Source organism: Amphibalanus amphitrite, unplaced genomic scaffold, assembly GCF_019059575.1.
Source record: "Amphibalanus amphitrite isolate SeventyFive unplaced genomic scaffold, NRLGWU_Aamphi_draft 001762F_arrow, whole genome shotgun sequence".
NCBI classification, from domain to species: Eukaryota; Metazoa; Arthropoda; class Thecostraca; order Balanomorpha; family Balanidae; genus Amphibalanus; species Amphibalanus amphitrite.
In genome coordinates this window covers 41242-56175 of record NW_024883255.1, presented here as the reverse complement: position 1 = coordinate 56175, position 14934 = coordinate 41242, and the positions used below count along the sequence as shown (strand labels likewise).

General features: G+C 48.2%; 1 long non-coding RNA gene across 2 annotated transcripts; it reads left to right on the top strand.

Moving 5' to 3' along the window:
- Nucleotides 1-13112: 13112 nt before the first annotated feature.
- Nucleotides 13113-14692, top strand: LOC122375037. 2 transcript variants are annotated; one of them, XR_006255326.1, is made up of 3 exons: nucleotides 13113-13372; nucleotides 13770-13897; nucleotides 14352-14692. It is a non-coding gene; the product is annotated as an uncharacterized LOC122375037 (long non-coding RNA). The 2 variants fall into 2 exon arrangements; XR_006255327.1 differs by lacking the exon at nucleotides 13113-13372 and adding an exon at nucleotides 13420-13528.
- The last annotated feature ends 242 nt before the right edge of the window (nucleotides 14693-14934 follow it).

Here is a 14934-nt window from a genome sequence, read left to right as displayed (position 1 = left end):
GTTCTAGTAGCCGCCAGCCGAATATTAGGGCTCACACGCGAGCTCCTGGGACCCCGTGCATACCCCAGGGTTCTACCTGCCTCTAAGACCCCACACATACTTTTGGGGCTCAAACGCGTGCCTCTGAAGGCCCCACTGAGACCCCTTTCCTCTATTCAGTCCTCCATACCGGCTCTTTAGGCTAAACATCGGCTCCTGTGGCCTCCATCCCGGCTTTGGAGGGCCTCGATACAGGCTTTTTTGGGTCCGATGCCGGTTTCTGAGAGCCCTCAAAAGACTTTCGAGCCTATACTGCCTTCTGAAACCTTTCAGCAACTTTCAAGGGACCGACCCTGATCGGAGGGCTCATTCAGTCTGGGGAGTCATGTATAGGTCTCTAGAGGAGTCCCTATGTGGTCGGTTTCCAAGGGACTTCTAAACACGGTCTTCTTGGAACGGTCTCGTAGGACCCTCAATGGTCCTTTGCGGATCCAGAAAAGTGGTTTGGACGCTGCGGGTGGTGGCTAGACTAAAAGATTAGCCGATAAAAAAACTAGCTGCATTTGCTTCTTTAGGTATGCTTTCATTATTTGAGACAGGTAGGTACACTGCAATTTCAAACCTTTTACAGAACCTGTGTGTATGGGAATAGTTTTCCAAAATCTTCATTTTTCATAAATCAATAATAATCACTCAAAAAAAACTGAAGGGGGGCCCAAAACTTCCAGAGGGGCCCTTTGAGAAAACTCTGCACCCCCATCCAAAATTACCTTCCGCCGCCACTGAGGTCAGGCCAAAGTCAGGCCAAGTTGGGCCATCAGGCCATTTTGAAGTTGGTTGCTAAGGCCCAAAACAGGTGTCTATTTGATGCAGTTTTTCACAACAAATCGAATGGTCTGTTCCCACACGAGGTCTAGAAATTATAAATAAATATTTTTGGAAAATTTTATGTACCTACTTTGACGTTATGAAAATTTAACCCGCGCACCGACGGGGGTCTGCGCCAACTTAGTACCGACGGGGGGGGGGGCGGATGACCGCCCCCCCCTGAGATCTCGAGAACGAAGCAAGATAGCGACAAGCGGTAAACGGCATCGGATACGCACGGTCAAGATCTACAATTTTTACTAAGGTCATTTTCAGGTCAGGTCAAAGATGACGTCACAGGGGTCGAAAAAGTCAAAATGGCGGCGCTAAATATGGAGAGAGTTTTTCTCGAATAACTTTCGAATTAGTCAAGATAGGAACAAACTAAGGGCATCATCGTGATCCTCTCGTCAATCCGCATCGAATGATATATATGTTGACCTCGAAAGGTCAAGGTCAAAGGTTGACCTCAGGTCACGTGACCTCGAGGTCATCATGTATATCATTCGATGCGTCTTGACGAGCTGAACACAATGAGACCATCCACGCGTCTGTATCTTGTTCCTGTACGGAGTTATTGGCCAAAAACCTTTGGTGACCTTTGATGACGTCACATGACCTCACAGCTGCCCAACAGCAAAACAGACCTCAAGGTAGTGAAGGTTGATCGTATATGAAGTCATGTATGGTATATGGGGCCATTCCGACCCATTTTAGTGGTAAAAACAGGGAGTTGATTTTTCCCCCATTGACTTATAATGGGGAGGTCGCGAAATTGACCTGACCTTAGGTCACCGATATCAAAATTCCGAGATATACAAATTGTAGCTACTAATGACCTAATAACATCCTGCGACTTTCAAAGGCCTCCGACATCTACTGTAGCTCTGGCACGGTGACAAAGTTGCAAAAAAGTGACTTGAGGTTGGGTCATTCAAAGTGACCTGGTGACCTGACCTTGAAAGGTAGGAGGTTCAAACTTGCACACCATGTGTAAAATTGATAAGGGAATAGTCATACCAAATTTCGCGGCGCTACGCGCCGCGGTTTTCCCGCTATTCGCGAAAAACCTCAGGGGGGGCGGATATCCGCCCCCCCCCCACGTCGGTGCGCGGGTTAAACTGCTACATTTTTGAACTGATTTCTCTAAAAATTGGAATAATTATTCTGGCATTGGTGAGTGACGTGCGAATGACAGTGGCTCTGGCCACCACTCTTCATTAGTGACGTCTCTCTCAAATATATTCATATCCTTTGAAGTGCGCGAAATGGAAAAGGTTGAGTCATTGGGTATTCACTGAGTTAGCATGCGACGCACCATCTGTCCAATAGGCAATATTTTGGCCGGGTTCGTGACACCCTTGACAGGTCTGCGCCAGCCTAATGGCTTTACTGCTTTTGTTGTTGTTCTTTTGCTTCTCTTGGGCGTAGTCTCCTACCATTAAATCATTTTTGACTTATTTGCCGTCGAGACCGTGCGGATTGAAATGGAAATTTGTATTTCTGTGAGTAAACACACTGGTCGGCAACAAAGGAAATTCCCGTAATGCACTTCCGACGAGTTGGACAGCTCGGCCAGACGTAAAAAATGGCCGAAATAAATGGCGCGTGTCAAATTTCCGCCATATCCACCGCTTTCTTCCCGGCTGATGTCTCTTTCAGAGCCGCCGGCGCCGTCCCACGGTCGGGCTGTGTGGTGAAAATGATGCCTGGTCGGCCTGCTGACGGCGGTGCTGAATGACACCAGCACTGCCGAACAGCCTGCATCAGGCAGTTCGCAAACGACCCATAACCCAGTGTGGCCCACGTGCTGGAGGGTATCACAACGGTATCACCAGTAGCGGCAGGCGGCGTTCCGTCTCTGCGTTCTCGACCGATGCGCGCCTGCAGCTGTGTAACGCTTGCATTGCGCACTGTGCACTTTGGGCTGTGTACTGCGCGCTGTGCAATGAGTCAGTGGGTGGACTTGTGAGGAAGATGCGCCGGCACGTCCGACGTCGGTGTCGACAGCGACTTCAGAGGGACGTGAACCTGTCAGCGGCGCCGCCCGACAAAATAGGTGCAGGTGTGGACTGTGGCTCTCGGCAGATCTTAATCTACAACAATAAAATAATGGCACTGTGATAAACGTATGTCGAGGAAAATAGATGCAAAGAAAGATATTTCAGGTTCTGAAATAAGAGCGAAAATAGCGTGTTATTTTCTTTTAAACGTTCTCACGTATGCATTTTGTAGTTTTGTGGACAAGATGGTCATTCAAAAAAAAAGCTAAACATAGGTAACTAAACTACTTTCAAATAGAACAAGGAGTAAATGAATGAGTAGTTCCTTTCACGTGTCACTTATGCAGCCTCTTATAATTGGGTTAATATACGCAGGCACGTTTTCACAAGGCGATCGTTCCTGTATATCTGCTCGTAAGAACCTGCCGGCTTTGGTTGCCGGTTGTCACTCTCATCTCTCGGAGCTGCCTTAGACAGACGGTTATCGTCGTATTTTAATATATTTCAGTCGTCAGGGACAGCATTCAGCGGTCAATTTTCTCACTTATCTTTTCTCATTACGTGCTGAACCTTGTCGGTTTCAATCATCGATTAGGATACAGTTGGCGCATTATTGCAGGCATGATCCTGACAAATGTCTCAGGACAAACAAGTCATCTTTCATTGCACAATGCTCCGCAAAGTCCATTAGTGTCGCAACACAGGGAAACGGCCTCCCCAGCCCCTTCCACCCCCGTCTTCACCCCTCGCACTGCACCTCCATCGGTAACGCCCGTCCTTATGACCGTGCAGCTTGCTGAAGCCCGGCTCAGGCTGTGTTGAGAAAATGCAGCGTGCGCTGTTGTGACCCGAAGGTGCCCAAAGGCTTACCGCATATAATCCTAATCGAACAGACTGACTTACAGCTTCCGGATGATCCCCTGATCTCCTGAGGCAAGTAATTAATTAAGGCGATAACGAGCATTATGCAGGATAATAGTCAAGATTGCAATCGTTGCAAGGAAGATTGCGTCCGCAGTGCAAACGAAGCAAACAGACATGCACCCCGACACACACACACGAGCACACACACAGACAAGCACACACACCCAGGCGGTAGTGCAGACATAGCGGTGCTGTTTTTGCGCAGTTGGCGGCGCCGGAGGGTGCCCACGCCGCCTGCACGGCCGCTCGCCCGAGGGTAGCAGAGGACAATTCAAGGGCGAAGGGGGTCTGTGGGTCACAAGTATGTCTTTCCAAGGGCGAGGGCGAGGGTGCTCCCCCAGCGGACTGCGCAAAACGGCAGGGGGAGAACAAATGCCTGATAAGAGGGACAGGGGAGTCGGATCGAACGGAACGGGCAGTGCGGAAGTCCGGGCTGCCGATTTGCTTCCTGCATAAAATTTGGTGGTCCTATTTACCCTGCCGCGCTGCCTGGATTGAACCGTGGCTAAATATTGTCCAGAGAAAATAAATATGGACAGTTAGCATCTACGGGAGTACCTACCGCTACATATTTCGGCACAGAAAAAAATCAATCGAGACTAAACATACCATGTCGCTTGAGCTCAATTATATTGAGGCCTATATTACAGTGTAAAGTTAAACAATGCACCACATGGCTAATATTAGCTGAAATGTTAATAAAAAGTTACCTATGCAAAAAAGTTTTCTTACAAATGGCAATGACTGCAGGCGTGCCGTTTTTGTAGGTGTAGTTATCTTCAACCGATAAATTTTTAAACGTTTTCAACAGGCAATCGACTAGTGGATATATTAATAGGTATATGCCACTTCTTGGAGCTTCATTTTAGAATTAGACAGAAATGCAGGAGGCGGAAATGTCGATGTTTTGGCAGGAGATAGAGCACATTTGATTTCAATTGCAATGTTCGGTCGTATGACTATATTGTTTTGTTTTGCAACTCACTATTCACTCGTTCCTTGTCACGTCGGTTTCACTTCCATAAAAAATTAACCTGAAGCAAAATTAAATTTGAGGTTAGCTCATCATGAAAGGACAGTTTATTAGTTACGGCTTGATTGAGCTAACATGACGAGGCTGTTTTAAAGAAATGGAGCCGAAAAATTTTAGTTCATTCGAAAATCCATCAGCGACAGGGGACCTTGGAGTGTGAAAATGAGCGTAACGTCATCAAAATCAACTGGGCCGGCGCGCGGCGAGGCAATGGAGGGACAGAGGGGGAGGGAAAGGGAAGAGAAAGAGTGGTAGAGAGAGAGAGAGAGAGAGAGAGAGAGAGAGAGAGAGAGAGAGAGAGAGAGAGGAAGAGAAGGAGAGAGAGAGAGAGAGAGAGAGAGAGAGAGAGAGAGAGAGAGAGAGAGAGAGGGAGAATAAGAGAGAGAGAGAGAGAGAGAGAGAGAGAGAGAGAGAGAGAGAGAGAGAGAGAGAGAGAGAGAGAGAGAGAGAGAGAGAGAGAGAGAGAGAGAGAGAGAGAGAGAGAGAGGCAGGGAGGAGAGGAATCTGGGCCCTGGCGAATCCTCTGGAGCCATCTGCCCCACGCCGCTGTCATACCCGATCGATGCCGCATGACAGGGGAGAGGGTCAGTCAGAGGCGTCCGTGGGGAGCCCCCGAGGGGTACGCGCGGGGTCTTTGTGGCCAGCCGACGCTCCTGCCCTGTGTGCCCTCAGGGGATGGTGTGTGACCCAGTTCTGTGCCCGCCGAAACCACCGCCTTTGTCAGCACATCTGACGTGACTCACAGAGCCAATTAATTGTCCCCCTGGCCGGCGGTGCACGGCGCACCTATAAATCCTGGGGACGGGTAACGGGACCGGACCGACGGGAGCAGTCTTTGTTGTCCACCGCGGATAGCCGGCACCGACCCGCCTCCCCCTATCGACAAATCTGACGCACAAGTGGCAGCGGCGTCCGCGCATGGCTGCCACTCACGAACGTCGGCACACAAACAAACAGTTCGCCGAGTGGGACGCGACGCTGAGTTACACCTGCCGCCGCTCCCGCGCCGCAAACGCCGCTTTATGGGCCGTAAATTGGCGGTCCACCGCTGGGGAGCGCCGGGGGAGATGGCATCACCCTGCGCTGCAACCGGCACAGCGCGCGCAGCGGAAGTGACTCGGCGCGTTAAAAAGCGCGCGCGCCGCTGAGCGATCGGTGTTTGCGTGCACGCCAGGTGGACGGCGCTAACAGTAACGGTAAATAAGGCCGTTAATTTCTGCAGGCCGGCAGGCGGCGCGCACACATCCAGACGGGAATGTCTGCCAGCCACGCCTGGCCGACCGGCGGCGGATGGCAACAAAGGCAGGAGCCCGCACACATACACACACGCTGCACGCACGCTGCCAACGCGCCCCCTCCCCGCGTTAGAGGCGCTGCTGCGCGGCAACTGTACCTACACACAGCGTCTGGAGGTCGGGACCGACAGCTTGCAGGCAGGAACTGCACGAACTGCAGCAGTTTCGACACGAAGAGGCGCTCCGACGAGGGAATACGTCAACATAAATCAGGCCCAATTGAACTCCAAAGGCAGCAATTAAACGTACCTGATGGAATTCCGCTCATTCCTTTCATATTATCGCAATTACCCCTTGCTACTCAAATGATGCAGAGCTTCACAGGATTCTCTATCCGCCCAGACCTTGGCGAGGTTCGACGAAGGACGCCTGACACATCATTACTGTCGTAACGACTTTGATACATAGGTAGACACTCGTTATTAACTTGCTTGTGAAGACTTTCGTTTTTAGAATGTAACGTGTGATTCAAAGCATTGCAATTTAGGTTAACGGCAGGTAATCATGCAATGTTTAGGGCTGAGAAACATAAAAACTATACCCTGAAGCTACAAAGCCTATCAATGTAATCGAGTTCCAATATCATAATCCGTTTTTTTTAGCATAATATTTCTTAGTAGACTCACTCGCTAGTTCTTTTGCTCCATGCACCCATATCCGGCGGTTGATTTGAATTCTGCTGGTTCGTTCCCGCCTCGGCTGGCCCTCCTGGCCCGGGCTGCGCCTCCCCTCGCAGTCGGGAATGGGGACAGGACGGCGATGGGCGCTCCGGTTCCCACATCAGTCCTCGCTATCCGTCTGTCTCCTGTCAACAGGTCACCGATCCCAGGTCGCTCAGAAACAAGGCCAGACCGCCGCGCGGGTAGACGGCATATATCGACTGTAGAGGACAGGGGCGCGGGAACTACTTTCCGACTGGGGGGGGCACACCATAATAGAGATTAACCTAGGGTACCCCCAAATCTAGTTTTCTCACCGGTTTTAGGCCACTTATTTTTCACCCCTCGGCTTTTTCAACAAAAAAAGAAAACATTTGCAAAAAAAGTGTGGTATTCCGTCTCAAAGCTGTAGGGGCACCGCCCCCACGGCCCCAGAGTTGGGGGGGGGGGCAAGCTGCCCCCACTGCCCCCCCCCCCGGCTCCCGCGCCTATGGTAGAGGACGAGTGACTCATTAGTCGCCATTTGTTAGTAAAATATAGAGTATGTACATAATCTGTTGATGCAAAAATTTGCCGTACCTACATTTATTTTGCAAACCTCATCATTGTGAGCGTTCCGTTTCCTAAAAAGAGCATTGTATCCGCTTCAGTGATTTCACCCATGCAGCACATCGGCCACTGTCGAGTGTTTCTTGCCCTTTCGGACCACGGTACGATTCACGATTGCTCAAATCATAACTTGCTAAAAACACATGCTTTTATTCTTAGCATTCCGCTGAAAAGGATACCAAATGATATAAAACAAAGTCACTTAGAGATTGTATGACACATATTTTTACATACGTGGGCAAATCCACTGATGTTATAGGTAAAGCTTTGATTGATGTTTCCTAAAACACTTGGACGTTTGTGCGATATTGAGGCATAGGCGGCGGAACGGGGTAGGGGCACCGGAGCACCATGCCCCCCTTTGATTTTGACATTTTAGCCCTATCGGGCGTTGCATGGAAAGAATGGGACGTCGGCAGTGCCCCCTCCCCCGAAGGTGTTCCGCCGCGCACTGCATTCCTTCCAATACCAAGTAACGCATTTCCTCCATTCCACCGCCCATCATCAATCCATTTATTTTCCGTCCATTGTCCATTTGACATTGATGTTTACGCTCGGAGACGATCATTTCCGGTATGTTCATAGACACTTCCGGTCAGTTTTGTCCGGTTCTGGAGCACTCATGGAGGCGAGGAGGGCGTCATATGACACCTGCTGCTGTTGACATACCGCGCATCGCAACCGCAGGTCATGGCCCGTGGCATGGCTCAGGGCTCTACGTGTCACTGATGCACTGGGTCACAGACGGGACATACCGGGTGGCCCAGAAAAAACGTTCCCAGTTTTAAGTCAATATTTCTCAGAAAGTGTTTAAGATACAACATTGAAACTTCCAATAGTCAATGCGGCATATATTTTCAGCAAATGGTATGATTTTTATGTTATTCGGTCGATAACTTTTTAAACGGTTCGTGTTTCTAGCATGCCATGTAAAAATCACTTTTTTGCTCAGATGTTTACTAAAAATGTGAGTGAACGGGCCACTTCCATCTCGGCACCACAGCCTGCAGCCATGACTGCTACTGGCAACTAGCCTCATTGATGGTTCAGGCCTCAGGGTGACACATTCCCTCTAGCTTTTTTCCTTATTCGGTCGATTTACTATTTGATCTTCTTGAAGGGAGGGCGATCAGCAGTAGCCCATGCACCGTGCCGCTCCTTCTCTTCGAAACAGGACTTGTGTTGAAATGAATGACATCCATTAATGCAATTTTGGCTTAGCATTTGAATATTTGGCACATAAGTGGGACAAAAATATTTAAAATAACAGCACACGTGCTGGTATTATTCACGTGTTCTATTTTTCTATTTTTTCTAACATGGTACGTACGTACGTCTAAGCCAATCATTACTACCGTTCAAAAACGGCAAAAAAGCAAAAACGTCTTACTTAATTCAACATAAGATTGCTGGCTTGAAAATGCTGGTACAGTGTTATAATTTGGCATACCATTGCGCAAAGAAGTGACGCAAACTTGATGAAAATTTTGGCTCGTTATTTGCACTCGAATTTGAGATATAGGCCTCCAAAGTTCGGAACGTTTTTTTTGGGCCACCCGGTATAATACAGCCGTCAGCCGGGCAGCCGGGCAGCCGGCAGGGCACCACAACCGGGCAGGTGTTGGAGCAGCTCGCGGCCTACAGCAGAGAGCCCGCCCGGCTGCGCCCAGCTCTGACCGACCATGAGTGTCGCCCCCTGCTCCCCTCGCTATCGATCCACGCTGGCCTCGGCAGCGGTCACGGTCCCCACCCTGAACCCGGCCATGTGGTGTGGTAGGCACCGGTGGAGCGCCCGCACCACCCGATTCCCGGAGCTGGCGGTTCAGCCGGCGCGGTGCCGCCGCGGTTCGGTAACGTTGATCGTCATATAACCTAGCCTAACCTAATCTTGACGAACTTACCTCGACTTCCTAATTCTATGAAAAACTGATTGGGGCCAAGCTCTTTGCTGTGCAAATTGTATACTGCGTACTGTACTGTGTACATGTTACAGGCAAAGTGAAAACTCGGGCATTTTGCAAAATGCCTAGGCAATTTGCAAAATGCCTGACCGGCCAGGCATTTTGCAAAATGCCTAGGCAGTTTGCAAACTGCCTGACCCACCAGGCATTTTGCAAACTGCCTGAAATATTTTCCCAGGCATTTTGCAAAATGCCTGACATCAAACTCGCACTAGCGGTAATGTATAGGTAAGTATCATTTGTAACTGGCGCTTACAAATGTTAATCGCTGTCAATACGCACCAAGTGAGAAGACACTGCGTTCTCCGGGTAGCGCCGCCGAGTTCAGGTCACTGAGCCCCAGCGGCCGTCGGGTGCCGAGCACCGGGCGTGTTTTCGTTGGTAGACATGCGCTCGGTGCAATAATTGCGCTGTTTCTAAGAGTCCTTGGTGGCTTTTTGAAAATACTGTGGGTGGATATTGATCAGGAAAGAATACTCTATCAAATTACGAAAATTCGATCGTTACACGTTTACATTATCAATCGCCTCTGCCAGAACAGTAGCCCACCAGAGCAGAATACTGGACATCGCAGCTTTTATACACACGGGTACAACTGTCAACTCCGTATATACGAAAGGTACGGAGACGCCTATATACGGTCTTGCGGAGACGGTGGCTCAAGTCCATTCAGCGGTAGTTCCATCTCGACGGAATTGACGCAAGACGTAGTTTACAGATAGCACGAAACTGATGCGCGGTTGGCACGGTCTGTTATGTTGTCCCTCCCATGTCCCTTCTAAGTGCTGAATGGGCGTAATTTTAACGGGTTCGGCACCAGGGCATCTGGACCAGGGCGCTCATAGGCGCGGGAGCCGGGGGGCAGTGGGGGCAGCTTGCCCCCCCAACTCTGGGGGCCGTGGGGGCGGTGCCCCCACAGCTTTGAGACGGAATGCGACACTTTTTTTGCAAATGTTTTCTTTTTTTTGTTGAAAAAGCCGAGGGGTGAAAAATGAGTGGCCTAAAACCGGTGAGAAAACTAGATTTGGGGGTACCCTAGGTTGATCTCTATTATGGTGTGCCCCCCCGGTCGGAAAGTAGTTCCCGCGCCCCTGAGGGTGCTCGACATCTAAATCGGCCATCCCCCGGTATCTGAAGACCTTAACATAAAGCTGAGGCCGCTAAACCTCAGGCTGCAACCCTGAATTTATACCGTCATCCAAAAGTGATGCAGCTGGATTTCGCCAAGACCAACCAAATCTGGACCATTCAGGACTATAGAGATTCAGACTTTTTCAGTGATGAGGCGATCATAGAGCTTTTCTAAGTTACTAACCATCCCGACAACCAGTTCTGGGCCAACAGCAGCAGAGGCGCTGCACCGTCGAGACAGTGAAGCATCCACTGGTGATTCTCGTTTGGGGCATAATGGGCTACATAGGCCTCTTTGAGCTTCACCATGTGCCGCAGGGACAGACCACGTGGCCGCTGATAACTTGTCAGCGAGGTGCTGGAGGACACTGACGCAACTACGAGCAATCAATTTCGGGACACAAGTACAATATCCCGCAACAATTTCGTGACAACCTGTATTCGTGACACACCTGTATTTGGGCTCAGGCTCAGTGGAACGTATATGGTCAACGCCTGAAGTCAACAAAAACGGTGGAATATATGGAAACTCAGGCATTTTGCAAAATGCCTGGCGGGTCAGGCATTTTGTAAAATGCCTAGGCAGTTTGCAAAATGCCTGGTGGGTCAGGCAGTTTGCAAACTGCCTAGGCATTTTGCAAAATGACTGGCGGGTCAGGCAGTTTGCAATCTGCCTAGGCATTTTGCAAAATGCCCGGGTTTTCACTTTGCCTGTAACATACATATTACTGTATATATGCCGGGCAGTGGCGGTTTGACCGGGCAATAGGCACCTCGCTAGCCATTCGTCACCATTCAAAGATTCCAAAACTTCTCAAAAAGTTCCTCCATTGAAAGTATGACGACGGGACCGCGGACCGGACCACGGACTGCACCACAGACCGGACCACGGACTGCACCATGGACTGGACCACGGTCTCCGGTGGCCGTCGTGGGCAGTCAAGGCAGCTCAAAGTGCTCTGCAAACGTCGCCACCGTCTACAAACGTGCAGTCGCATACTAAAGTGTTGATGCATGATAAAGCCTCATTGTGTGATCCATGTATACGTGACATCGCATTCACGCACATTTGTATGCCACGTTCTTGAAAAATTACACTAGCAGATCCTTATACGCATATTTATTTATGAGCGCACATTTTTTTATGAAACTATGAAGCGTGTAGCTGTCAGTTGTCACCTTGCTTTTCATATGAGTGCGTGCTTACGTTTATAGTAGACAGATGCCCAGAGAGGCGCTTTTGGTGAGCCAATAAGCGTTCCATGCTGGCGCTACCATCCAAAAGAATGTTTACACTTGTCCCGCATTTTAACCCGCGCCCCACTGGGGTCTGTGTATAACACGCCCTACTGGGGGGGGGGCTATTCATAGCCCCCCCCCCCTAACTCCGAAACTACTGGGCCGATCGTCAAAATTCAAACGGCGTCTGATAGCCCCGGAAAAACTGTCGTGCGAAACCTAATTTCATAGACCTCGAGGTCACCGATGACGTCACAGGTCAGGTCAAAGTAAAAATTATTAGCACTTTGGCTTGTTCACATTTTGGGCTCTGGCCGCCGTCTTACAAGTCAGATCAGGCTCATTTTTGGTTTCCACACTCGTGAACAGATGCTCTAGATACCTTGAGGGTATCAAACTTGTACTTTGATTTTCAGGTCAGGGTCAGGTCATCACAGGTCACGAAAATATTATATCATGCGTCGGTCATGTGACACATGTTTTATGGTCCATTTAGGCCATAGATTTCGAATTTGATGTCGTCTATGTCATTCGAGGTCATTTTGAGTCGAATTTAGCTTAGGTCAGGTCACTTTCAGGTCAAAAAAGGTCAAATTTTGAAGTTGAAATTTTTCAACAAAAAAGGTGTCTATTGGATGCAGTTTGAGCTCAGGAACACGATGGTGCCATTTATATTGGTGTACGATGCCAAATACGTACTGAAAAATTGATTTGAAAAATTAATAATTGTGAATTATTTGCAATAATGCGTATAACTTGGCCATTTTTGAAGATATTTAGCTAAAACTTGCTAGAGTTAGTCATAATCATGCGTTCTGTCACATATATTCCGGTTTTTTTCGAAAAATCAAAAACTTTTTGAAAAAAATATAAAAATATAAATTTTGAATATTATTATATAAAATTTTCCAAATTTTCAAAATTTTGAAAATCCGAGATAGCAGTTTGATAGCGCGATCAATTCTGAGTTCTCTCATGCAAAGAAATTGGATCTAGCTTAAAAACTGAGCTCTTGGGAGCGATTGCCGTGGATCAATGTTTTGCGTCGAAATCGGACGAACATGACGTCACTCTGACGTCATTTCCGGCCGACCTATGGTAGCTACGAAGTTCAAATTTTGACACAAGGTGTCAAATTGATGCAGCCGAAGGTACTGAAAGTTTGGCGTCGATCCGTCAAGCGGTTTGGAAGTTATTGCAGAAAAACGGGAGGGGGGGCTATAAATAGCCCCCCCAGTGGGGCGCGGGTTAAACAGGAATGCAGGGATACAGGACCATAGAGATCTTATAGCACACTGAGAAAAAATTTTACCACCCCATGGAAACTAACCCTTTTATTCAGGATAAGACTCATGCCATACTCAGGTAAACTAACGTATTTACCAACGATGCCTTAGTTTGTTCGTAGCTCCTGCGATGATGTGAGGCAGTACTCATCGATGCTTGGTATTTATGCTCAGGATCATGAGTATGTGGTTAGTAATCTAGCCGTGAGTAGGCTTCCAGCTCGCTGATTGGTTGAGCCGATGTGGCACAGCCGCGCACGTTTCGCGCGCGTCTGCCATTATTTCAGTTGAATTCTGTTGCTTGGTGGTGAAAGTGCGTCGCTCGCGTGTGCAGCATTTTATGGACTTGGTGTGCAGAAACTGAAACTCGGATTCCGAGGCCAATAGTAAGTATGTTCATATGCTTACCTTATTAGTATTTATTATTGATCAATGACCACAAGCGCAATTGTGTGTCGCGAGGAAATAGGCATATAAGGTACCGTGAGATATCAGGGAGATGTGAGAGCACATCTCCGAAGAGAGATGTGCCCTAAAGATAGGTAATTATAAATAGTGAAGATTTTTGCTTTGTAGGTGTTATTTTAATAATGGAATGCGTATTTAACGATATTCAATGCTTTTGTTCTATGAAAAGTTTTGATGATGAAATACGTGAAAATATTATGTAAATATTTTATCCGCTGGGTTCCTCTGGGTTGTGTTGGACTTACATTAAGGTAGGGAAGTAGTTTTTTCAAAAATGTGTCGTTAAAATATACCGACTGTAGTCTCCTTTCACAGTTTCTTTTGGATATACCATCGCACTGCTGCCGGGGCTGGTGCCGGTGCAGACGCCCGCCCCGATCGACGCCGGATGCTCGCCGCCGGGTGGCTTCAGAATGTGAAGTCTGCCTGCTCCTGTTCGATAGGTACGGAGATCTATAGCTCATCTTAACAGGTTCCTAAAAAGTTACTAGATTTTTTTTACTTCTTTCTGTATCTTGCGATCACAGTGTCAGTATATAAAATATAATTATGCCATCTGCATAATTTACCGCGGCATGCTTTGCAAAAAGAAAAACACTAGCCGTTTTCACGACGGGTTATTTCACGAGTTTTTTTTTGATATACCTATCTCCAGAAGCGCTGCGCCGATTGTCACCAAATCCGATACAAAGCCGATCGTATTTCTTCATTAATATAGAAAATATTTTTTTTTATAAAAAGGTTTTATTTTTTGCTGATCATTTTGAGCATAAAAAATCATAAATCCATTGAAAAAACTATTTTCGTGAAAGTGAACTATTCCCTTTAACACACCTCGCCGATGTCTTCTGAAGTTTTGGCTTTATTTCTTAACAGCTTATTGTTTTCGGTCCATAGGTAAAGTTTCGGAGACACTGGTGCGTTTTCTGGAAACTGCAGTCTCAAGGATGGCGACGGAGAAAGTGCGCCCATGGTCTTCCATGCCCTCGCGCTACTGAGCCAGAATACCAGCAGCCAGCACCCTTCGAGCTGCAGTGCGCCGATCTCGCGGTAGGAAGCGGTTCAAAAACTAAGCGATCTCGCGCAGTGTTTGCGATCTATGGGAGTGTTTCATTGTTTTTTTTTTTACGGACCTCTTTTAGTGTTGTGTTTAACGGATTGCGCCCCGTACCCGGCTCTTGAATTGCATGTTGGCAGAGATTTCGTATGATGGGTTTTGTAATAAACTTCAGTGTTTTCCTCGTGTTTGTCACGTCTGCAAGGCGTAAGGTTAACGAACGCATTTTTGGTTTTATGCGTTGGCATCCGCGTTAGTAAGACCCATCTTAAATGGGTTAGTATTATCATTATTCAGGGTCGGTGACTCGCGTACTTCACGTTGAATTGTTGAGGCTATTGTGAAATTGTGCGGGAGAGTGCAGGAGCGGGGAAGGCGTGCAGCGAAGGATGGGACGGGCAAGTTATCTGTGAAGAGCTCGGT